Below are 22,445 nucleotides of genomic sequence, written 5' to 3'. Positions count from 1 at the left end.
AACATGCAGAAACATGTTCTTCAGGTGAAGGCCTCATGTGCTTATGTTAGCAAATGTTTGCGACAAATTAGGCCATATCTCACCACCTCCAATCTGGCGTCTCCTGGATCTGCTTTAGTTAATACTCGTATTGATTATTATAACAGTCTATTGATTGGAACATCAAAAGGTAATATTAGAACACTTCACATTGCCCAGAATGAGGCAGTTAGAGCAATCTTTGGAAGGACTAACAGAGATCACATAACCGATGCTCGGAGATCTTTTCCTTGGTTGCCAGTGTGTCAATGTATCAAACATGACATTCTTACCCTTGCTTACAGGTGCATCTCTGGCAAGGTGCCCGAATAACTCAAAAATTGTATACGCAAGGCAGCTGAATCAAAAAACGTACGCTCTAGTGGAATGAACAAGCTTCCTATTACTAGGCGCAAGTTGAAAGGTTTTGGTGGTACCCGCTTCAAAGTTTGTGCACCTACACTTTGGAATTCTATCCCTCAAAGCATCAGCAAACTATAATGTCTAGATAACTTTAAAAAGGCAGTCAAAACACATATTTTTAATTCCAAGGACTAAAAGGCGCCCCCCCCCCTTGTCTGTTCCTTCTGTCGTTAATTGACGTGTTTGCCTTGTCTGTATGTCTTGTACTTGTTTTTTGTGCGTATTGATGTCTACGGGTGTGTTGCGCGCAATAAAGAACGTAATAATAATAAGGAGCATTGATTCATTGAATCAGGTAGATCGCTGGTGAATGGGGGAAGAGTGAGAACATGCGCCAGGGACAGAATCGGGAGGACAGCACAATCTTGTTATTTACAAAGCAAGTCAAAGGCCCACATTTATATTTGTATAACTTACATAGAGTAGATATGTGGGCCGGGTGCTGGGGAAGTGGGTTAGGCAGGTAATATATATATAGGGGGAGTGGTGGGGCACCTTCCACTGCTAGCAGTTAAGGTTTGTGCTTTGTTTTGAAGAGATCCAAAGAGGAGATGGCTTTGATGGCTAGGGAGAAGGAGCAGAAGCAAGAAGAGGCATGGGGGTTGTGAGAAAGGGACAGATGGGTTGATGAACAATTAGGAGCGAAGTGTACAAGAGGGAGTGTAAAGTGAGATGCAGACAGTAAGGTGGAGGGTGGGGGCAAGACCATGGATGTATCTATAGAAAGGTTAAGTAGTAGGACTTTGACGAGTAAGCGGTTCTGCGTGGTGAGTTGGGGGTAAATCTGGCTAGGTTTCAGAGAGTGTGCATTGCAGAGTTAAGTGCTTTTGTTGAGGGGAGCAAAAGAGTAGGGGACAGAAGGGCTGGCACATTAGACAATCTACTGAGCACAAGAGTAGAAATAAGGATGGTATGTGAGTTGAGGGTGGATTAACTGGTTGAGTCTGGCTGCGGTGACAGTGGGTTGATGAACTGGAAGAATTTCAAGTCTCTTTCGATGAGTACCTAGAGGCTGCAATACACAGGAAATGGGGTTAAGATGTCAGAGAGAAAGAGATGGGAGACAGAAGATTGGGGATGGCCTTGAAGGAAGCGAGAAAAATGACTTCTTTTTTCGAAGAGTGGAGCTTGAGACAGAATACCACCACCCAGAGGTTGTTGGTACTTCAGCAATTTGTTATGCATTTGAGATTGCCGGGTGAAGGGGGGATGCTTCAAGTAACATCTGCGAAAAGATGGTAGACGACATCAAAGGAGGAAATTAATTTGCTGAGTGAGGAATTGTGGAGGGTGAAGAGGATTGTGCCTAGGACTGAACCCTGGGAATTCCGGGAACTTTTTCCATGAGCAAGATAGAGAACATACAACAGATCGATACCGCAATATCGGTTGCACCCCTGCTCGCAATCCTATGGCTCATAACACAAACCTAGACCACCTTCACTTCCCTCACTCCCAAGGATGTTAATGACACCCTTGCAGCAATTAAACCAACCATATGCAAAGATGACACCCTCTGCGCTGCCGTTCCATAACAGATAATATGGGATGCCCCCTCACCCCCTACTCAAAACAGTAAATGCCCCCCCAGGCAAACATCTTCCCAAGCACTGTAAAAATAGGACTAACCTTCCCTCTCCTCAAAAAATCCACCCAGAACCCTGAATATCTCATGAACTACCAACCTATCACTAGCCACCCATTCCTTGGAAAAAAAATTGAGAAAGTATTTGCCAACTAACGCGATGATTGGATTAAGCGACACAGCCTACTCAGCAATTACCAATCTGGGTACGAAACAAAATCTACCACTGAAACATCCATCACCAAGGTCATAGGTGATGGCCTTCAAACCATGTATAATGGAGACTCATGCCTCCTTGACCTTTCTGTCTCATTCGACAAGGCCAACAACCACTGCACACTGACAAGCCTACTCTCGAAAAGAATGGCTTCATGAGTACAGTTCTCAACAGGTTCTCATTTTACCATTCATGCAGACTTCAAGCCATCGAGATGGGCAACTTCAGGTCAATGGCTGCTCTGTTGCCTGCAGTGTCCCACATGGCTTTATAATCTCCCTGGTTATCTTTTATTTATACATGGAGCCTCGCAACCACTTCTCAATGACCCAGACTTCTCACTCCACCAAAATTCAGGCGATACCCAATTACACCTCAAAGTCAGTCGTACCCAGGATGCATCATGCCTCAGGAATCACCTTGCCTCCAAGCCTAGATGACAAGAACCTACCTGAAGTTCAATCCACAAAGATGGAATTCATTTTACTGACTCAAGCATCTAAGCAGGATACCATTCAAGAGGGCGCTAAACAACATGCAGCTTGATGGCTTCACACCTCACCTGGTCCCGACTGCCAAATCACACAGGTTCATCATAGGTAGCATTCTATCCTTCCAATAACATATCAAAGAAAAATGCCCAACTTGCTGCTACTAGCTAATCCTCTTGTAGAAGAAAAGAAAACTTCCACCAGAGGACTTCAGAACCATAGTCAAGGTCCTGGTCATTTCCCACATTGGTGGGGGAAATGTTCTTATCACAGGTGCTCAGGCGACGCACCTTACCGCACTTAGGGCCACCCGAAATGTAGCAGCATGACTCACAACAAAAAACAAGAAATTCAACCACACATTTCTCCCATCCTATAGGATCTCTACTGGCTTCCCATGCCAGGCAAAATCCTCTTTCAGACTGAATGCATTACTAATAAGTCAGCCACTGCTCGCACACCTAGCTACTGCAAAACTCAGTAGGTCTGGTGGGTTGCACTCCTCCTGAACCTAGGCAATCACTAGGTACGAGACAAAACTGGAAAACAAGGAAACAATGAGGAAACATACTTCACTATGTATGGCCCACACAACTGGAATACCACCCCAGTAGCAATCTGGACTCTGCCAAGGCTCTTGCAGTTCAGGAAGTAACTCAAGACCTTACACTTCAGTCGCTACCTAAGTGCCTTGCATTCCTGCATCACATGCCGAACCCACCCCCCCATAGTTGGATCATTTGTTGACATATATTTGAATGCCCCTCCTTACCCCATATGTTACCCTCAACAATGCGCACAGCACTCCATTGCTTCCGAGCTAGGTTTGCGCTCTATGAAACCCAAATACAAATACAAGTTGGAATGTACCGTCTCAATGGAGTCTTTGACCCAAAAGCTAGATTGAGGGGGGTCAGCAAGAGTGTGAAGCTCAAGATAGGACCCATTGCTATTGAAGACATTGTTGTAAAGGATTTTAGAGTAGTGAGGAAGGAGAAAGACAGGTTGGTAGTAGGAGAGTTTCTTAGAGTCAGTGGTTGGCTGCTGCGGGAGAGATACGACGGTGGCTGTCTCATAGCTGGATGGGAAGATCCCAGTTGAGAGGGTTTAGGCTGAAGCGGACGTAGAGGTGAAGGCAACATGTGCAAGTTCCTTGGCCGTTCATGGTGCAAAAGGGTCAATAGGAGTGCAGAGGCTTGGCAGAGCGAATGATGGATGGAAGTTCCGGAGGGCAGCTGGGGGAGAGATGGATAGGGAGGAATGTGTGGGGATGATAGGACGAGGAGGGAGGGAGTGGGAGGGATAGATAGTTATCTTGTCTACGACTCTACAAACATATTACCATTGCAGAAGACATCTCCAGCTATACAAACCTCTTTGGGCACTTTGCATTACTGAACTCCAATATGCACACGCACAGTCATTGTTTAACTGAGGTATTTGCAAACTTAGCTTCTGGAAATTCCAGTTAACCATCTGGAAATGGCTCGTACATCATTTACTTTAAGAATATGTTTTTAGGGCAATGAACTATACACATCTATCTTAAAAAAAACAAGGGAAATTCTCTCAATTTAAGAAAGAAATACTTGCTAAAAAAATTACATTTTGTTGAGACAAGAGGAAAAATATCAACTGAAAGCAACAGACACAGTTAGTCATCAGATTGCAATGATAAGTTCTGAGGCAACTGGAATCATTTAGAATATTTTCCATAGTGGTTCAGCAGCTACCTGAAGGCCATGAGAAAGCAATGGGAGGAGTAAAATCTGGGGTACGGTCTAAAACAGACCGCCCACGAAGTGGCGCCCAGAGAAGACCGTGACATGAAAGGATGAGGGATAGGAATTCTACAAATGTCTTCACAATCATGAATCCTGTACGTGGAAAAGCAGGATAGGGGCTTATAACGACACATAACACAACTTGTGTGCGCATCCAGATCCCGGTGTTAATGGCCTAAGCCCTAAAGGTGTGTGCCTCTGTGTCACTTTTATATGTCTTAAATCTCCTCAATGGAGAAGTGAATCAAAGAATGGAAGAGATGGGGGAGTGGAGAATGGGGGTGGGATTAGTGGATTTTTATCTAGGGCTGGGCTCCATCTATCAGAGAGCCACCTGTGATTATAAAGGCCAGTTACACCCCTCATCTGCTCTTCATTGGTCTGCCCACAGGGAGATGTATCTCCAACCTGAATGCGGTGCTGCCTACAAAGTGGCCAAATCGTGTAACTGGATTTCCTCATTCAGACCATTCTTGTAGATGTCAAACGAAAAATCCATTTTTTGTTCTCTTTTGAGAAGCATAGCTTCAAAATCTCCACCCCTCCTTGGAAGCAAAACTTTCTCCAGGATTGTCCAATTGAAATCATGTGCTCCATATCCTGTTTCTATAAAATGTGCCACGATGGGGGCAGTCCGTTTACGAGTGTGAATACAGGACTTATGCTCAACTAGTCTTTTTGTCACTGCTCAACTGGTAATCCGACATACCTCAATGGGCATGGGCAGGTGATAGAGTAAATGACTCCAGAACTATTACAATTAGTGAACAGCCTTTGATGCCACTGGGTCCTCCAACCAATATCTATAGAGGTATGTAGAGGAGCAGGTGGACGCGTTTTCACTAGCTCCCGCCCCCTCACCACCATCATAGTGTAACAGCAGAAGAAGAACCCTATATCGGACCCCATGGGTTGTCCCTATACCACATCGAGTGTACCCCTGCATTGAAAGAGTGGAAGGATTTCAGCACACACCATAGGACATCATGGAGCACTGAGTGAAATCTGTTAAAGGCAGAGTGATGGCATTAAGGAGATATCTGAAGACATACTGAAATAATATGAAAATACTTAAGAGTAATGATGTAACTGAAGCAACAAGAGAAACACTTAAATATAAAGTAATCATTTATACAAAGTAGATAAAGTAACTTTCTGACCAATAGGTGTAAATAAGCAGTAGCGCAAGGTAGATGAGACATATGGAAGCTTGCTATAGAGAAAAATATAACGTGGCTAGAAAGGCCATAATAGGAAGATGGACGTCGGCTCATGGTAAACTCAATCCAGCTACCTCAGAGACAGACCAGTGTTGTAGAGTCAGGAGACATTGGAGAAACAGCTTTGTGTGCAAAATAAAGAGGAGTCTATGTAGGACTGGGATCAAGGATGCTATTTTAAGGAATAATTGAAAAGCACAAGGGGAGGCAGACGTATAAGCCATGTACGTAAGAAATATTTCTCTTGGATTAAAAAAGAAGAAAACATTTGCAAGAGCCAAGTATTGGACAATTAAAAGTGCATAGAGTCTATTCAAGATGGAGTGAACAAGTCTCTAGAGGCCAAAAGGAGCAATAACACCCAGTATAATTGAATCAAATAGAAGCAAATGAAAGGTCGAAATGGAAAAATGTGCGGTCTCCTCACACATGATTCAGAAGTCGAAGACAAAGGCTATTCTTAAAGCTTTGGATGAAGATAGTGATGTGCTTACACTCCCTTAAATGTCCCAGAACAGAGAGCAGGCTACAAGGTCAACTAAAGATGAGAAACCTCAGCTTGTGGCCGGACTGATAAGACATGAGGGATTTATTGGGAAAGTGGGGAGTAATCTGATGTGACTCAAGCACCTGGGTTTCATTTCGCTTACATGCTGCTAACGAGCCAGAAGTCCAAGGTTGGGTGAAAATGCCAACCAGACTGTCTATGGGACAACATGCTATACAATGTTGCATAGACCAATCTGCTGCCCTTTTCTCGGCTATAATCAGTATTGTACGCATTTAGAGGTAGTTCGAGGCATGCCTTGCAGATAAGAGGCAGCCAATGATGCACTAACCCCTATGTGTACCATAGGTACATATGTTACCCTAACCAATCCATCCCTTCAATAGGTTTCACAGTTTGTCACGTAGGATGACATCATAGATGATGCATATTGGGGTATAAAACGTCTGTATAATGAAGTTTGTGGGTGAGTATTCCCAGTCCGTTGTTCGCCAGTTTGCCCTGCTTTATTGAAATGAGAATAAAGTAGTACTTTGCCATATTCTTTGAGTCTGTCCGGTTATTTGGTCTGAGATCTTTATTGGTAATCCCATCTAGCACAAGAGACGCTTCAAGGTGCTAGAGCACAGGTATTCCAGGACGTTTGTGCGCACACCGAACAGGACTCAAACAGGGCATGTCCTATGCGTTCATTAGACAACCATAGTTCCCATTGCCCTCTGGCCTGCTCAGGGGCTCCCGTGGTTATGGATAAAGTGTGTATCACTATGTCTCATCACTTTTAGCTTCATGTGGTGGCAAAGCGGGGTCTCTCAAGGGGTGTAGTGCCTGTATTCAAAATTGGCCACAGCCTCGAGATCTCCTTCTTTAACTGGTTGAACAGTGGAGAGTAGCTGAACACAGTGGTAATGTTGCCTGTTGTTGGTGGCTTAGGTCTCTGTTCCAGAATGACTTCCCTAGGAATGTTCTGGGCAAGTTGTGTGCTTTTGATTAAGGGAGAGCACTAGTTTAGTTACAGAGTTAATATACCAGTACAAAATTGTTATACCTCCAGGCACCCTCTGTGTGTTGATTATAAAAAGGATATTGGCAGTCGCCTCAGAATGTGGTGGAGTTAGAAAGTCACTCAACCTTCAGCCTAATTTCTATATGGGACACTGTCTCCTCTAACTTGCAAGATCCTTATAACATATGGTGGTGATACTTAAACATTATGTCCTATTACATGTCTGCCAAAGGACTTCAATGACCACACCAAATCTTCAAGAATACAAGGAATATTTCTTGCACCATTTTATGCTACATATGGCCATCCACCTGCTGTCTCACTGAGCTAAGACAAAGCTTTGAATCACATATCTATGTTTGCTTCATGTATTCATGCTAGGGAGTACTGGAATTGGGATGGCTATTGCTGGATCTATGATCCAGCAAAAAATTTCTCCTGTGATCTTGCATCTGGAAAAACAAAAAAGCCCTTATACAAGCTGTCAGTCAAAACTGCATCCAAGTGATCCTATCATGCAGAGGCAGCTTGAGCATCACTTTTTAGAGCCTGGACGTGTACACTATCTGCATGCTCATGGCTCTGAAAAGTGGCTTCCTGGTCCAAGCCATGCACATGGTTACTGTGGACAGTGCTCTGGATGTAGGTGGCATAGTTGAGGCAATCTGCCGAAAGACAGATCATTTAGAAACTGTGCATGTGGTAATGTGCATGTGTGTAAGCCTATGGGTGAGCGATGGGAGTGTCTGCGAGCATGTGTAAAGGTGAGAGTTGCCAGTGTGTCAGCGAGCACAAGCTGGTGGGTGAGAAGAGCAGGTGTCAGCGTGCAGGTCTATATATATATATATATATTCAGTGAAAAAACTTTGTTAAAGGGACGTTATGGTTAAGTTGCGCTACTAAAAACTTATGGAATTCAGTGAAAAAAACTTTGTTAAAGGGACGTTATGGTTCAAAGTAAAACCGAAAAACCCCTGAAATTTGGCAGTTATGGTAAAATAAGCAACCATAACTCGCGCCACCGTGCACTGCTAACACGAACACCCAGGACATTAAAGATGACATCACAAATGTCATTGATTTTCATAGGTTTTTAGTAGCGCAACTTAACCATAATGTCCCTTTAACAAAGTTTTTTCACTGAATTTCATAGGTTTTTCGTAGCGCAACTTAACCATAACGTCCCTTTAACAAAGTTTTTTCACTGAATTTCATAGGTTTTTAGTAGCACAACTTAACCATAATATCCCTGACTTCATATACATGTAACATAGAACATACTGAACCCCCACGTAGTGATTTTGATGTCCGCGGACTACCGCCATGTCTGCGGACATATCAAGAATCTGAGCGTGGTGAATGTAAATTTAAATAGTGTGCCCCATTTCCCCTTTGAAGTTGGCTCTGAAAAGAGCTGTTTTTTTACAGATGCTTGACAGACAGCTGTTATTTTGTATTTTTTTTCTTGTTTTTTTTCTTACTTTACTCCTAAAATCTTCACATAACCTTCTCCAAAGCAACCCTTACATTCCAAAATAGAAAGGCATTTCCCGTAAAAGATAAAGAGATGCTATCTTCTTTAAAATTAACAGTATTACTGGCATCAGTATTATTACAGAAGAACATACCAGCTCTAAGCATGAAGGCACACATGCCTCGGTTGATGACACACCTAGCAATGTTTTGCTGAGGACAAAAAACTGAACTATTGTCCCATATTGCCCTAGGTAGTAATCCAGAAAAAATGTCTTTCGCATTTGGAAGGATCTTCATTACGGCTTGAACCAAGCGTTCCAAATCAGCCAACAAAGTAGGGGCACTGACGTTGCCCAAATGGAAAGCACCATAGTGCAAAACTACCACATGCGGACTGTTCATCGTGGCCATATCCTCACAAACTTGTACAATTCCCTGTACATTGCAATCAGGCACAGTGCTCCACACCACCTCCACTCCTTTCACATCAAAGTTCTTTTCAACATGCCTGCATCGAGCGTACTGTTGTAAACCATGCACAAACATATCTCCAAGCACCAACACCCTGACTTTCTCTACTTCTGCCATCTTCACCACACACAGTCTCTTTCAACACAAATCCACAACCTCGACATCTGATTGGCTAATCCGTACAGTCTTCTTTCCATGTTGGATTTGCTGGAAAACCCCGGATATAGCACGCCCTGTCCACGGACAGCCGTGGTGTGCACGGACCGCGTAACTCTTCGACACCCCTTCTACCATTTCCACTTTACTCTCTGTGCCATTCCCTCATTGCATACAGCTAAGCAGCCACACAATACAAAGAACGTCCTCAGAACACCCCCATTTTGTTTATTTTCGAACATTTCAGGACAATTATCATTTCATTATTCAACATATTAACATTACAAATATTATACTTTCATCTTGTACGCTGCACACAATGCTATGTTTCTCCATTGGTAGCTCAGTATACTAGATAGAACCCCATAATACAATGCTATTTATATCAATGCATCGTTCAAAGCACTAATTACGGTATGATATTTATTGCAATGATCCTTGACACTTTTTTCACAACATTATAATAAAAATCCCTAGTACACAAATTTCATGAAAAGTAAATGCACATGTGATGTCATCAGTGATGTCATCAATGACATTTGCGATGTCATCTTTGAAGTCCTAGGTGTTAGTCTTAGCACTTCACGGTGGTGGCGCGAGTTATGGTTGCTTAGCTTACCATAACTCGCGAATTTCAAGGGTTTTTCAGCTTTACTTGGAACCATAACGTCCCTTAAACAAACTTTTTTTATTAGCACGCAAACAATATACAAAGATGTAGTGTAAACAGCAAGTTCTCACAGATGGCTTTACACAGAATGTTGCAAAGTAAGCATTTATGCTTGTTCACAGTGAAGGTCAGCTGCTTCAGTTTTTTCTCGCGGCCCGGAGAGGCCCACGACTCCCAGTATAAGGTTCTATGTTTTTTTACCCTGACAGACAGAGATTGTGCTGAAAGACTTCTTTTGAAGAAGTGTAGCAAAAACGTAAGACACGATAAAGATGAAATTTCTGAAACGAAACCACTTTTGTATATTATATCACTTTGAGAAAGATCGTTGGCACACGCGGAGTCGTATTTTTGGACTGCACTACACTTGGATAATGGAAAATGCAATTATAATGTAAGTAACCCTTTAGATTATTTTATACCGGAATATAATAACAATAGCGTGGCATTAAAGCCCGGTCAAGTTGTACTTGTTCGTTCAATGTGTCATATTGTTTTCTACCGCGCACTATCAACGCCGAATTGATCTCTTGTCGTTTAGAGGGCTCTGAAAAAGGCAGACGACACAGGATGGGTTGATAGAAATAATTTAACCGGTCTGTAGCCGGTCAATCACTCTACTCGGTGTGCCACTTCACTGTAGCCGGTCAAGTGGCACAGCGTGTAGAGCGCTCGCTTTGACATCCGTACACAGCTTGCTAACGCAGGTTCGAATCCCGGCACGGCCAAACTCAGCCTTTCATCCTTCCGTGGTCGATAAATGAGCACCACACACCGTGGGTAATAATAAGCAGCGCTGAGATACCTGATACCTGATGGTTCTTAGTGCTATATAAATGCGAAAATATTATTATTTTATTATTAACATACTCCGTTGCACTATCTTCGCTAGCAAATAGTTTCACGCCCTAATAAATCAAATGAATATTTTTAACAAAGATCGGCTGGTGAGACTAATTTATGTTTTTTAAAACAGGTACGTTGCCCCATTTTGCCAATGTCACGATTTTCAGACTCCAGCGGATGGATTGTTCAACTGCCAGGTGCAGCTCCATGTAAGCAACTTCATGACCCTCACCATTTTATGGGACAATCGCCAAGGACCAATATGCCCTTACGCAGTAGTAGCGGCTAGAAGCAACATACCAACCATTATAGTGGTCTAATGCCTCGTTGTTGGAGCAACCTTCCGATTATCAGTGCGACCATTTACTGCTTTTATCATAAACCAACAGCCTATCTACCGCAAAGAAACAGCGCGTGGCTCAAAATAAACCTTTACTGATCGACAGCAGAGACCATTGCAAATCGCTGAATATTCACTAAACATTTCATGTGAAATAAATGTACTTTACCAAATGTACAATCCTGCTGTTTACTTTTGAACCACAGTTTCATATTCCGAATTGTGGCGCACTGTGTTCTAAGCTGATCTAACACCCTCTGTACCGCAAAGGAACATTGCATGGCTCAACATGAACTTTTGCGGATCGACAACAAAGACAAATGCAAATCGCTGAATATTCTCTAAACATTTGATGTCAAATAAATGTACTTTACAAAATTTACAATCTTGCTGTTTGCTTTTAAATCACAGTTTCATATTCCGAATTGTGGCGCGCTGTGTTGTGACATAATGTGTGTTGTCTTCCGGGTTCTGTGTAAAGTCGCGTAGGACTGGAGACGACTGGGCACGTTTGATGACGCACCCTGTAACGTCACGGAGAGAGGCGGGGAATATGAATGCTTTCATAATGTCAGGCTTAGGGGCGGAAGATATGATTTAGTGTAGTAAAGCAAGTCAGCCAGGTCAATAGCGCCAGTCATAGGATTATCACATAATGTCGGCGCACACCAGCCTGATTTATCGTTTCTTTACTGGACAAAAAGTCAGGTGAGGCCCATAGGAAATTGTACTATCAGCGGACAAAAGGAGGGTTCGTAGAACACTTTCAACCTGACAACGAACAATACAAACAACGTTCCCAGAACACCCCCATTTTGTGTAATTGCAACCATTTCGGGACACCGCAAGTGTTCTTAGAACACATTCAACTTGACAAATTACAATACGGACAGCGTCCTCAGGACACCCCCAGTTTGTGTATTTACGAACATTTAAATACACCGCAAGTGTTTTTAGCTCAATTTTACCTTCCTTGCGAACAAAAATGACACATACTTCGTCCTCTGAACACCCCACCATTTAGTTTATTTACAAAATGTCAGAACAGCCGTGTTCTCCGCGGACTAATCGAACACAACAAAAGCGTATAGCACATAAAAAAAAAAAACATTGAACCTATCTCATACTCCCCCACCCTCCCCAAACATTCTTACACACCAACACACTCCACTAAATACAATTTTTAATCCAAGTTTCACCGCGCTGTCCGCGGTTGACGGCGAATACAAGATGGCGGGCGCCACAGAAAATCTGACGGGCTCCACGCCCCATGCCGTCCAATCAGCAAACACGTTGCATGTCCGCGGACATGACGCAAGCCCATGGGCCAATTGGGGTGCTGTCCGCGGAGCGAACAGGGAAGTCCGTCCGCGAAGTGAACACAGATAAAACGATTTTTTTTGCCTTACATTTTGGTCAATTTGAAAGAAACTACTGGACGGATTTACACCAAATTCACAAAAGCACGCTTTCGGGACCAAGCCGCCGCTCCTGCCGCAAATTTGGTGTAAATCCTTCCAGCGGTTCGGGCTGTAGCCGTGCGCAAAGTTTTTTCCTGTTATGTCTCTAGGAAAAAACAAAAGTTTTGGGACCCCCCCTATAACTTTTCCCCCCCTGGACCAAACCTCTCCAAACTTTGCAAACAAATTCAGACTGGGCCATATACTTTTTTTTTGCAAAGTTTGCTGAGGATTCGTCCAGAGGGAGCGAAGTTTTAAGCCACCCAAAAAGTGCTCTTTCTATGGAAACACCAATTTAACCATAACTACATGGACGCTACCGCACCCATGTAATATATATATATATATATATCTTAAATGCACGTGTGAAATCATGCCTGTGTGTGTGTTTAGGTGGAGGCACAAGGAGAGGAGCAGGGAGAGATGGGACCGGGCCCTGGGGCAAGGCCAATTTATGTGTTCATGGGAACTGTGATGAATCCCAATGTGTCGTCAATGCTTTAGATAGGGAAGCCCCTTTGGGAGGAGAAGCCATGAGCCGATAGCCGCCTGGGCGTGGTGCTCAGCGGGAGGATCTCATTGGGAGGGAGGACCCTATTGAGAGTAGTGACCATCTTGGGAGAACACAGTATCCCGTTGACGCTCTCATCATCCCTCAAAGCACCTCAAAAGCCATATTCCCTAATGCCCCCATGTACTTCTGTAACACATCCCAAATTAAAAACACTGGGATGAGGAAGAGGCAATGAGTAATGAGCATCACTGACCAGAACGGAATCACATACTCTAAAGAGCGATGTCATTGGTCACATTTCATTCAAAATAGGAGAGGGAAGAGAAGGATGGCGTCTCTGATTTGGGTACGCCTCAGCTGCCGAGAGACTGGCCAGGCTCCGGTGAGTCAGAAAAGCCACCAAACTGCACGGGAGGCTTGCAGAGCACCGTAGAAGGCTCTGGCATACCCGAGAAGCTGCTGAACCGCAGAGGTGAAATGCAGAGAACCGGGGAAGGCCCGGTGAACCACAGAAGCAGCTGCAGCTCCTGGGAGACCTGCAAACAACGGGCGGGTGATGGCCAAGACAGAGCAGGTACTCACCGGGCCAATCCCAGTGTTGGGGAGACAAAGAGGGCGAGTGAAGCACAAAACAAAGAGTACAGCAAAAGAACTTGTTTGGGAAGAGATACCAAGTCAAGGGCGTCTAGGACCTAGGAAGATATATCACAAACAGAATTAAGTAAGGATATGAACTCTGTATGCATAGGTGGTATCCACAGACCTTGGCAGTGGAGTAAACTAAGGATGTGGTGTAAAGCGGAATCAAAGAAAGAGAACTATAAGAAGGAACAAGTGAAGGGGCTCTGGGACCCATAGTGGGGTAGTGCACCCCTAACCATAACAAGGAGGAATACAAATTTTGCCTTTTCCAGCGATTCCCATAGACCTTGGTAGGAGAGTAAACCAAGGATGTGGAACAAAGGGAAGTTAGAAAAAAGTAACATTGTGAATGATCAAGAGGAGAGAGTCTGAGACCCATGTTGAGGAAGTCCTCCCACATGATATATGCAAAGGAATGCGAGTGACAGTCAGAGACCTTGGCAGGGGAGTAAACCAAAGCTGTGGCTGCTAGTGAAAACAGAGACAGAACTGAGAATTCATGAATGTGCTATACTCTGCTTGGCAGGAGAGTGGACAGAGCGAACGTGCACTGAGGATCACAGCAGAGCTTGGGGAGAGAACCAGGCTGTTTTCCCTTGTTGCAATCCCCAGGAGAATGGCCTGCTCATGCAACAAACTGGGATGAAGCTAGAAATATTCTGGGGAAAGGGAATCAACCCTTTGAGTCAAGTAGAACTTTTCGTTTGTTTTATTATAACTTTATGAAACATTTATTTTGTGAATTGCCAAACTGAAACTGGGCTACAGGTCGATAGCCAAGAGACATTTCCCTTTTCACCTTTTGTTAAGTTTAGAGTTTGAGGGGCAGGTTAGGGTTTGGACATTCTGACACTGACAGTTTCATTAGCTAGTTTTGTTGAGGCAAGGAAACTACTTAGAGGTGGGGCTAGTTAGGATTTCCTCCAACTCCCCCCCACATTTTTGTTATTAATAAAAGTCTTTGCCAATCAACATGCAACCTTTGTGTCTGTCTCTTACTCCTAGTCCCTCACAGCACCCACATTACAGAATGAGAATGAGGACATTTTGGGGACACAGGCATGAACAGTGTTTGAAGAGGCACTGAGATGACATAGTTTGGGCACCAGCCTAATGAAATCTTGTAAAAGTGCCATTGACACACAGCATGGTCAAAAGCATCAGGAAAGTAATTTTAGGTGGCAATGATATGGTATATTGATGGCCCCAGCAACATGAGTACTATTTTGGTGGCAATGATTACGTATGTTGAAGGCACCAACATGGACTTCCCCCCAATGCAAACCCTCACACCCCAGGTTGGTTTGGGCTCCCTCACTATGTCCGGAAGCTGGTGGAATCCCACAGTAAATAATTTCCATTTCCAGTACTAGTGTTACATATTGAGTGGCGGCTCGTCCATAATGGGCGAGGGGGTGCTGACCCTCCAGTACACTTGCCCATTATTGAGGAGCCAATCCAGGCCAGTGTAAACACTGAGCGATCACTTAGCTGCTTTCCACAGATGAGAGAGAGCTCCTGGGCTGGCTAAAACTGTCAAAGGGAAACATAGTTTCCCTTTGACAGTTTCTGTTCCCCATTGTGCATGGCCAATGAACCAGCAAGGCTAAGGGCGTTTTGCTTCCCCGGGCCTTGCATTTCCCATTGGGCTTGCAGGCTGAGTAACTGCAACTCTGAATATGTGTGGGGTGCTCCTGCGCCTCCACGCACATTAACACAGTCCAGAGCAGTGACTGGTAGCGCAGGCCCACTGATTTGGGTGAAGAGATATGATGGCAAAATCAAAGATGTCCAGTAAAAGAATTATGCCATTTATTATTGCACATCTAGCATGCTAAGTATTATTACGTGGCTACCGTGGCATGGGTATCTTTATATATAAAGAGGGGGGTCAGGTGGGGGGGGCAGGGGGTCGTGTGTGTGTGTGTGAGTGTGAGTGTGAGTGAGTGTGTGTGTGTGTGTGTGTGTGTGTGTGTGTGTGTGTGTGTGTGTGTGTGTGTGTGGGGCGCGGGCGGCTATACAAATCCACACTGTTGAACCCACTGCTAACATTTGCATGGATTCCTCATATGTCTGGTGCAAGATTGTAGTCTATGTTTGGATGCAAAAAATATACTCTGTAGACACCCTCATTTACTGATGCCCACCCCAATTCACTACAGTAGGTACTAAAAGGAGTCAAAAGTGTCTAAAGCAAAATGTTCGATATATTGGTTATTCCTTTAACATTTATTACTATTGCATACAGTTCGAAACTGTTTATTAAAGCATTTTTAAAGGGAATTTTAAAAAATTATTATATGGTTTTTTTGTTATAACGCTGCTCCAAATATGGGAAATGGCAAGTTTACAGTTTACTTAAGTTCATTCACGAGAAGAGAGCACAATCAAACAATCTTTCTTGGATATTTTCTCAAATGTGCTGAATCCATTAAGTGACTGAAACATGCCGCACAAAAAACTAACATCACTTGGAAAAGTTCCATCTCATGCAAAGCAAAAATCAATATCAAGAGCGTCTGAAACTTAACAACAAACAGCAGAACAACTTGCCGACCAGAGGACAAGAGCAACTTTCTCCAGGGCAAATGAGACACCAGAGAAAACTGAAGCAAGACTTGCCGACAAAAGGACAAGAGCAATATCCTCCAGGCCACATACAATGCCACACGATTAGGACATGGGTAACGCCGGGTCCCCAGCTAGTCTTTGATAAAGAAAGCATGATATGTGTTATTAGGTGGCTTCATTGGCATTTTCGTGCAGCCAGTCTATTTCTTTGGCATGGTATTTTTTACTGGGCATCTTTAATAAAGTAAGCATGATAAGTGTCATTACCTGACTAGACTGGCATTTTGGTGGAGCCAGTGCATCAGTTTATTATTGGGTATCTTTCACAAGGCAAGCACGTTAAGTATGATTATGTGGCTAGACTGGTATTTTTGTGCATCTTGTCTAGCCATTTCTTGCTGTGTGGCATGACATTTTGTATTGAGCACCTTTGATGAAGCAAGCATGATAAGTGTTATTACATGGTGAGCCTAGCATTTTGGTGTAGCCAGTCTACCATTTCCTACTGTGGCATGACATTTTTACTGGGCATCTATGATAATGCTACCATGATATGGGTTATTATGTTGTAGTAGTAGTTGTCATTTATATAGCACCTTTTCCCATTTGTGTGGCCTCAACATGCTTTGTGGTAGGAACACCCTTGGGGACCCAAGTCCATGTACATAAACATTTGCAGAAAAGGCTTAGAGTACGTGTGTGCTTTGGTCAATGTTAGGAATTGGCTCCTGTAGCAACTGAAGAGGTCAGACAAATGCATGGGTGCTGAAGGAGGTCACAAGAGTATGCTAGTGCAAGAGATTTGTGATGTGTCCAGCGAAACCAAAATGTTGTCATAGGTTGTTGCTGTATTTTAATGGCAAAGCTGTTGAGGCAAGTCTGGTGTAAGGGGGTGAAGACCTAAGTGTCCAGCTAAATGGAATTTTTCGTAATCGTAGCTGCATGCTAATTTGGATGGATAGCTGTGCCTGTGGAAGATGTCCACGGAAGTGGTGCATTATACGTGCCTTAGCTCAGATGGAGCTTATCTTTGATCTCATGGAAAAGAAGATGGTCTTCTGTACTCAGCTTAAAGGAACTCAGAACTGTTTGAAAAAGATTTTATTTGCCTGTGTGAGTGGTGTTTCCGAACGACTGCATGCAGTATATGAGGAAGACCAGATTGTGCGCGAGCCGGGTTAGAGTAAGGAACCTTACGGCACTGGTCTGAGCGTGTCATCAACCGAGGAATTAGTCCTCTAGTGTCACATTTTAGCAATGGGGAGCGCAGTGACAATTAAAAATAAACGGCTAAGCGCGGGGTGCGCAGTGAAGTGAAATTGCAAACAATAGGCACAGGGAGCCGAGTGAAGTGCAATTCTCAATAAATGCGGCCAGGGTAAAGAAGTCCTGCAGGTGCAGGGAGACTTTTTAAAGGTGATCACTAAGCAGGGGCACAGTGATTCCAGGAATTGTGCTCTCTATAGCGCAATAAGGAATTACTTACCTGTAACTCCTGTTCTCCAGCATTGGTATCTTTCATGGATTCACATGCTGTGAACACTCTTCATCGCCAGGCTGGTAAGCCTCAGTAACAGAGCAGTCCACACCCAAACCGAATCGAAGCCACCCTGGTGCTCCAGCATTATCATGTGGCTAGGCTAGCATTTTGCTGCAGCCAGTCTAGCCATTGTATACTGTGACAAGAAAGTTTTTTACTGGGAATATATGGCAAAGCAAGCATGCTATGTTACTACATGGCTAGAATGACATTTTGGTGCAGCCACTGTAGTTGTTTCTTACTTTGGCATAGCATTTTTTGCTGGGTATCTATGATAAAGCAAGCATGCTATGTGTTATTATGTGGCTAGGCTGGCATATTGGTGTAAAAAGCAAGCATGATGTGTTGTTAAGTGGCTTGAATGGCATTTTGGTGCGGCCAGGCTATCTATTTCTTACTGTGACATGGCATTTTTACTGGGCATCTATGATGAAGTAAGCATGATGTGTTATTACATGGCTAGACTGGCATTTTGGTGCAGCCAGTTTGGAGATGTTTTCATATTGTATCATGGTAATTTTAACGGAAAAGCCAACATGTTCTTATGTAGGGCTACTGCCATACATAGACAAAACTAGCGTGGACATGTTTTCTTATAGCATCACTACTTGCATTTTGCGCAAATTAAATTTAAGTATGTTATTATACAGGAATACTGGGATATATTGGTTCAGCCAGCATGGAGATGTATGGGCAGAGACTGAGTGAACGTTTCTTTTATAATGGCCTATATTGTGAGGAACGCATCCGGAAAATGTGTTGGGAAATTCCCCTTTGCACTGTTGGTGACTTGCATCTATTGGATTTTGTCATGAGTTACCCTACAAAACCGATTGCAAACTGCTTGGCTTTTTACACAATTTCTCATTTAAAATGTGATGTGAAATGCATGATTTTACCGCATTCTTTTATTGGGGGGGCATCCATCCAAACACCCCCATTGGTTGGATTGAGTTCCCCCCCAGTCGTTCTAGCACATTTGTAGGAAATATTTCCCCTCCAACTAAACTAAAAAATTCACCAGCGCCCACTGTACGTATTGCTGTACTATTTGAGAAGGGACCACCAAAAAAATGCACACAATTTTGCTCCAGGGGCGTAACGCAAGTGAAAGATGTAAAAGCATACAGTTTTTACGTCTTTCATATACTTCAGGCCCTGATTTTCCTGCATTTGTATGGCGGCGAAGAGGAGCAGAACGCAACCTGTGTTTCCGCTGCTCCCTTTCATGCCGGCAGAAATGCTGGGAATCCCTATGGAGTTTGCTGGATTTTTACACCGGGGATGCAATGAAAACGCCACTTGTCACGCATGCATGGCGGGCGAAGGTTACTCTATTTGCACAGTGTCGTACATGCTTGTACGGCATCTTTTACCTTCCCCTTTTGCACTCTGCCATGCAAATGTCCAAAATTTGGCGGCGTGGAGACGTTAACGTTGAAGTGTTTACGTAACAGTTCCCCGCTGCCAAATTAGAGCTCCAATAAAATGAGCCCCGAGATCTTTTAAAGGGTGCCCCCCTCATAACTTTTGATGGAAAGCGACCCAGTTACATTTTAAGAAAAAGTAAGTCTAGGCATTGTTTGAGAAAAGATGTTGTCCAATAATCCGCCAAGACGACCAGAGACTCCTCAGACATCCTGGTTTTCATGTCACCAGTGTCTTAAGTGGCCTTCAATCTCTAGCCAGGGCTCCTAGGGGAGTGTGCCCTAGCAGGGGGTCGTGGTGCAATTAAGAGACAACTCTTGCCTCACCTGAATGCTTCATATTAGGCCACGCCCACGTAGGAGCCCGGCTCGGTTTTGCAAAAGGGCCGGTGCCTATCAGGCAGCATTCATGTAAGGGTGCTGCGCTGGCCCCCCTGCCAGGCACTGCTTTCATTGGAGATTCAGGGACCATCACACTGTCACCCGGGGTGCAGGGGCAGCGTGGCGACACAATAAAAAGGTCGAGGTTGTTTCTGCAAAGCCTGCAGCTCTAACTTACACGCGAAAACTTCAGGCTGTAGAAAAAAAAAGCCTCGCTTTTTCTCTCCGATCACCTGCCAGACACTCCTTTCATGAGAGATGCAGGGATCATCACCTCTACATCTCTAATGAAAGGGGTGCCTGGCAGGGGGGTGGGGATCGTCAACGCAATGAAAAGGCACGTTTTTTTGTTTTCCTCTAAAGCGAGATCTTCAGTCTTTACAAAAAAGCTACGGCCTAGTGGGCTGTGGTTAGCAGGAGACTTTAGGGTCCCTGGCACGCCCAGTCTCGAACACAATTTTTGGAACCTGTCCTGTCTCCGTTCCGGCTACCCCCGGACCACTTAAAGCCCAGCACGTCACTTTCACAAAAGAACGGAAAAAATCAAGCAAGCAGGTGCGCAGAGCGAACTTGGAGGCTGCTGCAGGTACCAGAGATGGTAGGAAGCCGCCCGCGAAAGACGAGCACCACTGCAGGCGTCTGCACCTGCACCAGCGGAGCGGCGAAAGAGAAGGAGCCGAAGACAGACTCTTCCCGTAGACAGGGTGCGGTGGAGCCTGCGCCTGCTTACACCGTGTACATCTGCACCGTGCATATTAAGGGAAATCGCGACACGCGTTCATCCTCATGTGGCAGGGGTTTTAGAAGGCTGGCTGGTTTTGCCTGTGCATTATTGCCTCCGTACTGTCCTGCGGCTTCTTACGACTGTGCGAATCAAGGGTTATTATGCAACTCAAGGCAACTGTAGTCAAGATATTCCCCTGGAATATATTGCGAGCCCGGTCGCCACAGGAGATGCAACACCCCAATTAACAATGTGCCCCTCGTGTACATGAACGAGCCCAGCCTCTCGCAAGCAGCCGCCTTTTTTGGCAACGCTCCAGGCAACCCCATACTGCCCCCGTCCCCGATCGCAAGGGCATTTAAGACTCGCTGCGTGGCATAATTCTGCGCAGAGTGCAGCCCTCCAGGCACCGGGCCAGGATAACGCAGAATCCCTTCAGGGCGTGGAAGCTGGACGCCCGTTTCGAACAGCGCTTGCAAGTGCGAATTGTGTTTCTTCATGGCGCTGTACAAAACATCTCACTGATGTACACGCTATCAACATCGGAAGGACGACTCGTAGCTCTGCGGCCGGCCAGGTAGCTCAGTACTCCATTCTGCTAATGCGACCTTGGCCAAACCTGCAGAACACGGGGTTCAATCCCGCGACCCCTCTCAGCACCTCACCCATCCCAGACGAATGAATGACCACAGATATTAGATGAAGTAATGGTAACGCTCTTGGTTACCACAAAACTCTTGTACCAGGCAAGATACAAGAGACGTACTTATCCATCCATCAAAACAACTAGATAGTGCAAAAACGGTAATAGACAATGTATAATAAACAACGGCCCACGAAGTATGCAACTTTTTATATGCATGTTTAAAAGACGCGTAGCTCCCAATATATAACTAAATCGTTTCTGGGCGCGTTACAATCAAGCCATCAAATGCACTAGAAATGTGAGTTGACAAGACTACGGAAATCCACATGAGATGTGTTATCAGGCAGCCGGCGCCCAGATGCGCATTCTGCCAGAGACGCACACTGCGCCGTGCCCTTTCCCGGCGCCGAGCAGCGCAATTCGTGTAAGAGTCGCTGCCGCCGCCGCCGCCCAGAGCTCCCCATCCCAGCGCGCCCTTAGCCGGTCACTTACTGAGTGCAGGTGGGCGCTGCTCTGCGTCTCCGCGGGGAGTGGCGAGGAGGGGAATCCACTGAGGCCGGGCTTTCTCCGCAAGCTGCCGAGGGGATGGATGGCGGAGGCAAGCCCGTAATCCGTGCATGTGCCGCCTGCCTACTGACCAGCGCCTGCCACAGCGCGCCGTGTGACAGCGGCTGACATCAGAGCGGGATCCGCCGGCCGGCCCCGCCCTTAAAGAGACACGAGCCCTTACTCATGCACAGGGGCAGCTGGGCCTTCTAATGGCACCTTTACACAAGCATGTTGTCGCCTGTGCCCCCACTACAAAGAAACAAAATACGGCTACATGCTTATTCTGCGGAAATGCGTTGACGAAAGTCTCACCTTCCCAGGTTCGAATCCCCGCAGGGCCAACTAAACGTTTTACACTTTTGGTGAAACAAGCGTGGTAGAAACGCCTTTTATATACAGCAATACCTAAACATGCGGTGTTAGCAGGTGCCACCTGAACAAGAATAATATAACAGTATTTATACCGCAGATAATCACAGGCTCGAGTCCTACCTGTACCAACATAGCCTGTCATCCACCAGAGATGCATACGCGAGGACCACGGAGCTGGGGTGTACCAGTGTAAAAGCCAACTGGCTACTCATCTCAGCTGGCCGCACTTTACTCATAGCTTTATTTATTCTATTCATTTTCACTGCCGACCCCCCCCCCCCCGCCTTACCTCGCACTTTTCCCCCTTCCCGTGAACTTGCGTGATCTCAATGTCTCCCCTCTCTTTCCCCTCCCTTGCCTCGTCGCGCCTTGAAACACTTGTGTATGGGCGCGCTATATCTTACAGCA

At 45.0% G+C, this 22,445-nt stretch overlaps 1 protein-coding gene across 2 annotated transcripts in view; it reads right to left on the bottom strand.

The window, feature by feature from the left end:
• ANK2 (ankyrin 2) overlaps nucleotides 1-21,745 on the bottom strand; it is a 1,645,279-nt gene extending 1,623,534 nt beyond the window's left edge. For both annotated transcript variants that reach the window (XM_069630993.1, XM_069630997.1), the window contains exon 1: nucleotides 21,609-21,745. The gene's annotated coding sequence lies outside the window, so the exon portion shown is untranslated. The remainder of the gene's footprint in view (nucleotides 1-21,608) is intronic.
• Nucleotides 21,746-22,445: the final 700 nt, after the last annotated feature.

The sequence above is a fragment of the Ambystoma mexicanum genome, chromosome 6q (genome assembly GCF_040938575.1).
Source record: "Ambystoma mexicanum isolate Mex_15411 chromosome 6q, UKY_AmexF1_1, whole genome shotgun sequence".
Lineage (NCBI taxonomy): Eukaryota > Metazoa > Chordata > Amphibia > Caudata > Ambystomatidae > Ambystoma > Ambystoma mexicanum.
Note: the sequence above shows the minus strand (reverse complement) of the source record. Positions and strands in the feature narration are given on the sequence as shown.